The following is a 6,061-nucleotide window of genomic DNA, read 5'->3' as shown; positions in this document are numbered from 1 at the left end:
TTTAAAAAAAAAAAAAAAGTCTTTTTGTCTTTTTCCGTGTCCGGCAACGGATCGCAACCCTCAGTGTTGCCCCCGTACCACTCCGGGGAACGGCAACGGGATCAGAACCCTCGGTGTTGCTCCCGCGCCTCGCTCAGCCAGTGAGCGGGAACCGGTCTGTATGTGGGATCCGAACCCTCGGGCGGGAGCGCCGCCGCACTTCCCAAGCGGCGCACTATCCAGTGTGCCACCGGGCCGGCCCCAGCTCCACTTTCTTCTATGATTTATTTATTCTTGGGTAGGCTCTTCCCCTCTTGATGGCAAAATCCTGCCCAGAAGCTCCAGATATACAGTTATGTGCCACATAATAGTGTTTAAGTCAGTGATGGATCACATATATGACAGTGGTCCGAAAAGCTTATAATGGAGCTGAAAAATTCTTATCGCCTAGTGATGTGGTAACTGTTGTAACACTGTAGTGGACTACATTGCTTATGTAGAAGCTATAATAGGTTATACTTATAGCCTAGGTCTGTAGTAGGCTATACTATCTAGGTGAGTGTAAGTGCACTCTATGATGTTCTCACAACAATGAAACCATTTAACAATGCATTTCTTAGAACGCATCCCCATTGTTAAGTGACACGTGACTGTACACTCTATCAGTTCTGCAATGCTAGCCAGAAGCCTAAACCTCTTTTCCAAGTGGTCCAGCCAAAGTCCCAGAATTAGTTTTCGTTGGCTCAGCTTTGGCCACATGCCCATCCCTGAACCAATCACAATAGCCAGGGGGAGGGAATATGCTAATTGGCCGGACACAAAGTTTGCTAAGTCCCAAGCTGCATAGTTGGGGGTAGAGGGAGAGGTTTGGCTCCTGAAAGGTCACCTGCAGAAATGACAGATGTCCCACCCTGTCCCTACCCCCCTCCAAGGCTCCTCATCCTGTCCACTCTGTCTTTTCATTTTTCCTCTAGTGCCCACTTGGATCTTGACGCTGTCCCTGAGCCTCGTTGGAACCCTCCTCCTCCTCACTGGGCTGGTGGCTGTCACCCTGGTGGTCAGAAAAGGTAACAGCTCACAGAGGCAGCATTGCCAGTTTATAACCTCTGGAATGTGCAAATCCTCACACCCATTTTCTTTTAAGAGTGCAAGAGCAGACAGTTTGGGGAGGTCTTACTCCAAAACTTAGCAGTGAAGAAGCCATCGGAAGTGAGATGATGGTGGTGGGCCGATTGGTATATACAAGGGTAAAGGTTCATGGACAGATTCGTGTTATCTTTTTGTGTGTGTGTGTGTGGCAGGCTGGTACAGGGATTGAACCCTGGACCTTGGTGGCATGTTATTTTTTAATTCTATTTTTTCACAAACTCTTTGAAGTACCCTCGTGTATAATATACATAGCATAAAATTTACCACTTTATCCATTTGTTTTTTAAAGATGACCAGTAAGGGGATCTTAACCCTTGACTTGGTGTTGTCAGCACCACACTCTTCCAAGTGAGCCATGGGCCGGCCCTAACTTTATCCATTTTTAAGTGCACAGTTTTGTGGCATCAAGTAACATGCACATGGTTGTGAAGCCATCACCACCATCATCTCCAGAACTTTATCATCTTCCCAAACTGAAACTGCCCCCCTGAAGCACTCACTCCCCTTTCCCATCCCCCAGCTCCTGGTAACCACTGAAATTAGTATTTTTTTAAGTAAAACAATTTCACATGCTTGCACTCTGAGGTTTTTAACCAACACGCATTACTCCTGTAATTGAAAAAAAAAAATGTTTGGAGTAGCAAATTTGCCCTGGGGAGAGGCAAAGCTAGATTGCAAATGTATGGTGGGGGCTTATATTCATTTATTTGGGGTTTTTGTTTGTTTGTTTGTTTGGGGGGCTGGCCGGTATGGGGATCCGGGATAGGGGCTTATGAATCTGAGGGCTTCGGGGGCTGTTGGTTTCTTGGGTTTAGAAACTTGCCAGATGCAACCAGGACCAAAATCTAACAAAGGCTTATTTATTTTTTATTCCCAGTTAAAGAAAAAAAATTACAGAAGAAAAGGTGAGACCACCGCAGGAGACTCTCAGAGGGTGATTTGGGGACAGAAAAGCGCTTCCCTGGTGGGAGGTCTGCTTAATAGGAATAGGTGCCATTTATTAAGCACCTACTGTGTGCTGGGCACTGTAGTAGGACACTCTGACGCCAGAGCTCACCTTATCTTTACAGCAGCCCTGGAACCCATTTTACAGATGAGGGGACTGAGGCTCAGCGCTTCCACAGGGAGGAAGTGGCTGAGGCTTATGCACATCGCTTTACACTGGCTGCCAGAAAATTGTCACAAGCACTCTAGACATTTTCACTGGATTTCTGTGGCTCGCTTGGGATAGTACTGTGCCCAGCTTGCACTGTAGGCAGTGGCCCTTGATCCTGGGTGCCAGGATGTCCCAGCTGGCCCCTGCCTTAGTTTCTCTGCTCTGAGAGAGGGGTAGACACCCTGCTGCCTGGTGTTGAAGAGCCTCTCTGGGGATCAAGTCCCAGCTTCACGTGGCTGTGGAGTTCCTGCAAGAGAATGTCCATCCGCCTGGCTGAGGAGCTGTCGCATGGTGTGACAGCTCCAGAAAGGAGGGCATTATTGCTTTCCCTGTACAGGCCCTTGCTAGGGGTGGGGTGGGGATGTGGGTGGGGAGGGAAGGCCAAGTATTGGGTCTGGTTTGGAGCCAGGGCTTTCCAGAACAAGCCTCCTGCCTCAAGGGGCAACCCTGACCCGTTGTCACTTTTTCCTGAATCCCTTTGCAGAGAGCAAGAATCCTGCTGGGCCCAGATTAACTTCGCCACCACAGGTCTGTGCCTCCTCACTCCTGACCCCACCCGGGCAAGGCCACTGTCTCAAAACGCCATTGGGCCTCATGACTTGCTACTTGAACCTCTTCTGTAGAAGCTCTTTCTTCTTAGAGTCAAAGCACACCCTCCCCACTTCTTCCCCTGGGCTCTCACCTTCCCTCTTTGCTCCAGCCTCTTACCTCTCACTCACTCCGCCCACTGCCTAGAGCACTCTTCCTCTCTCGGTCTCAGTCTAAAGGTCACCTCCTCCAGGAAGCCTTCCTGGACTCCTGGTCTGCACTTGCTACATACATGCCCCCAGCACCCTCATTCTTCTTACCCCTCAGTGGAAATACAATTAGGTGATCATTGGGTGCTACGTATTTAATAGTCGCTGCCCCCGCGGGACAGCCAACTCCACCAGGGGAGGACCGGGTCTGTCTCGGGCACCCCACGTTTACTGCAGCCCGCTGCCTTGCGGGACGTGTCATTCTGCCAGCCTCCACTAGTGGGCGAGAAGCAGCCAGTCTGTGATGCCCCGTGCGCTCTTGCAGGGGCCGCAGCCGAGAGCTCGATTCCCTGTTCACACACTTATTGAGTGCCTACTATGTGCTAAGACATGGGAGAATCCCGCGATGACCCAGACAGACGTGGTCTCTGCCCACAAGCCCATACTCCAGTGGGGTAACAGCCGATGGCGGGGCCAGACCTATCTGGGACCAGGCGGGGGTCCCCAAGGAAGTGATGTCTAAGCGATTGGATAATAGCCTGGGGAGGGGGAGTTTAGACAGATGTTCCTTCTGGAAGACGTGAGTTGAGTTGCGGCATCCAGGGACATGGTTCAATTTGTAACTGTGAACAGTTCACCTGCAGAATGGGTTGGAAGGAAGCAGGAGAGGATCCTGGGAGACGCACCCCTGCCCCTTCCTCACTGTTGACTTTGGGTCTGTGGGTTGTGGGGGGAGGGGGCAGGGAGAGACGTGAGCAGGGAAGTTCAAACTGGTGCCCAACCCTGGTTTTCCTTTCTCCGTTTCAGACATGTCCTTTGATAACACCCTGTTTGCCATCTCCACGGTGAGTTGTTTCTTTTCTTGGTCGCAGTTGACTGCTGACTGTTCTAACTGGGGCGGGGTGGGGTGGCGGGAACACCACCAGGCTGCGGACACCTGCTGTCTCTGAGCTTTGGGGCCAGGAAAAAGCCCAGAATCACTGAATGCGGACTTGTTAGTGAGCCCAGAGTTAGCTCTGAACAATCCCAAGGGGGTGAGAGGATTGAAGGTGGCAAAGGGAAAAGAGGTGGGCCCTTCCCTACTCAGAACATTCCATGGCTCCCACCTCACTTAGGGTCAAAGCCAGAGTCTTCCCCAGGCCTTCATACGGCAATGGGAAGGCTTCTGGAGGGGCACCTGTTGTCGTGGTCAGCGCTGCCTTTGGGCTCAGTCAGACCATCCTCTCAGGATGGTGACAGAGGATTCAGGGTGACCTGGTGGCCTCTTTTGCGTTGTTCATGGAGACTTGTGACAATCTGATGCATGCTTTTGTCGTCGTTCCCTCACCTGTTGTCGTGGTCAGCGCTGCCTTTGGGCTCAGTCAGACCATCCTCTCAGGATGGTGATAGAGGATTCAGGGTGACCTGGTGGCCTCTTTTGCGTTGTTCATGGAGACTTGTGACAATCTGATGCATGCTTTTGTCGTCGTTCCCTGCCCCCCCGCCCCGTTATAAAGGAAAGCTTGTTTTTAGTAGGTCTGGATCCCCGTACCCACCGGCTGCCAAAAAACAAAAACAAAAAAAAAAGAAAAGCTTGTTTTTGTGTTTAGTTTCAGAGATTTCAGCTTAAATATCCCACTGAGCCTTTCCATCTAGGGGGAAGATCTCAAAGAAGACCCCCCTTGTTGAGGGGCATAGCTTCCCTTCCAGGTCACAGTGTCAAGCCTGCAATTTAAACCTGGGTCTAGGGCTGGCCCGTGGCTCACTCGGGAGAGTGCGGTGCTGATAAACACCAAGGCCATGGGTTTGGATCCCATATAGGGATGGCCGGTTCACTCACTTGGGAGAGCGTGGTGCTGACAACACCAAGTCAAGGGTTAAGATCCCCTTACCGGTCATCTTTTAAAAAACAAACAAATAAACAAAAAACAAAAAAACAAAAAAAACCCCTGGGTCTATGGGATTCCTCTGCACAGCTGCATCTTGGGGTGGTCTTGGCATTTGTACTATTTACTTATTTATTTAAAAAATAAATTTATTTATTTATTAATTTATTTTAAAATTATTATAAATTATTTGTAAATGACAATTTGTAAGTTTATTTGTAAATTTATTTATGTATTTATAAATTTATTATTTATTTGCTTATAAATTTACTTATTAATTTATTTACTTATAAGGATACACTCTAACCAACTGAGCTAACTGGCCAGCACTCCTGCCCCCTTTTTAAAAAAAAATATTTTTTACTAAATTAGTGATATCTGACCCACGAACTCCATGGGCCAAATGTTCAGCCATCTCTCCACACGGGGGTAGGGGAGCAGTATGGACCTGGGTTGCAGGTGGCCCCGCTACAGGTGGCCTTAGAGGTCCCATTTGGAGAAGTGGACACTTCAGAAGACTGCCATTGGGGAGCCTGGGGCAGAGTCGTTCTGCTAGGAGCCTCACAGATGTGGGGAGGGATAGAGAACTGGGCCAACCGACAGCCCGGTCAGGGGACAGTTCCACACACCCTCCCTGGACATCTGGACAAGAACAGTAAGGCTGTCACTTCCTCGGAACTTCTTAATTCCATGAGGAGAGACAGACAACCCCATGTCGGGGGGGGAGGTCAGGAAAATCTCTGAGATGGGTGACAAGGAGGTAGCCGGGAAAGGTTGGGGATGTCTGGGCCAGCCTGAGGACACAGTTTTGGCACGGCCCATTAAGCTGGGGTGCAGTGAAGTGGGGAGTCAAGGGAGGCCCGTGGGGAACTTTGACTTCCCCAGTAAGGTGGGAGCCATGGAGAGTTCTGAGTAGAGGGTCATGACCGGATTCAGGTGCTCACAGGCGCCCTCTGGTGGCTGCTGCTGGGAGGACAGACTGGGAGTCGGGGGCTAGGGCAGGAGCCCGAGGACCAGGATGGAGGAGATTGTAGTGGTCCAGGCACGCCCGGGGGTGGGTGGTTTGGTTCCATCTGCTGGCAGCGGAGGTGGAAGAAGCGGGCCAAGGGGCAGGCCTGGGGAAGGGGCTGGCTTGTGCGCGAAAGCAGATAAAGACACAGTCTGGAGGTCCGGAG

General features: G+C 50.5%; 1 long non-coding RNA gene across 1 annotated transcript; it reads left to right on the top strand.

Moving 5' to 3' along the window:
• The first annotated feature begins 978 nt into the window (after window positions 1-978).
• Window positions 979-2,812, top strand: LOC103611004. Its single transcript, XR_552264.1, has 3 exons — window positions 979-1,046; window positions 2,006-2,033; window positions 2,769-2,812. It is a non-coding gene; the product is annotated as an uncharacterized LOC103611004 (long non-coding RNA).
• The last annotated feature ends 3,249 nt before the right edge of the window (window positions 2,813-6,061 follow it).

This window comes from Galeopterus variegatus, unplaced genomic scaffold, assembly GCF_000696425.1.
Source record: "Galeopterus variegatus unplaced genomic scaffold, G_variegatus-3.0.2 Scaffold171, whole genome shotgun sequence".
NCBI classification, from domain to species: Eukaryota; Metazoa; Chordata; class Mammalia; order Dermoptera; family Cynocephalidae; genus Galeopterus; species Galeopterus variegatus.
This window is presented reverse-complemented; position numbering and strand designations above follow the sequence as displayed.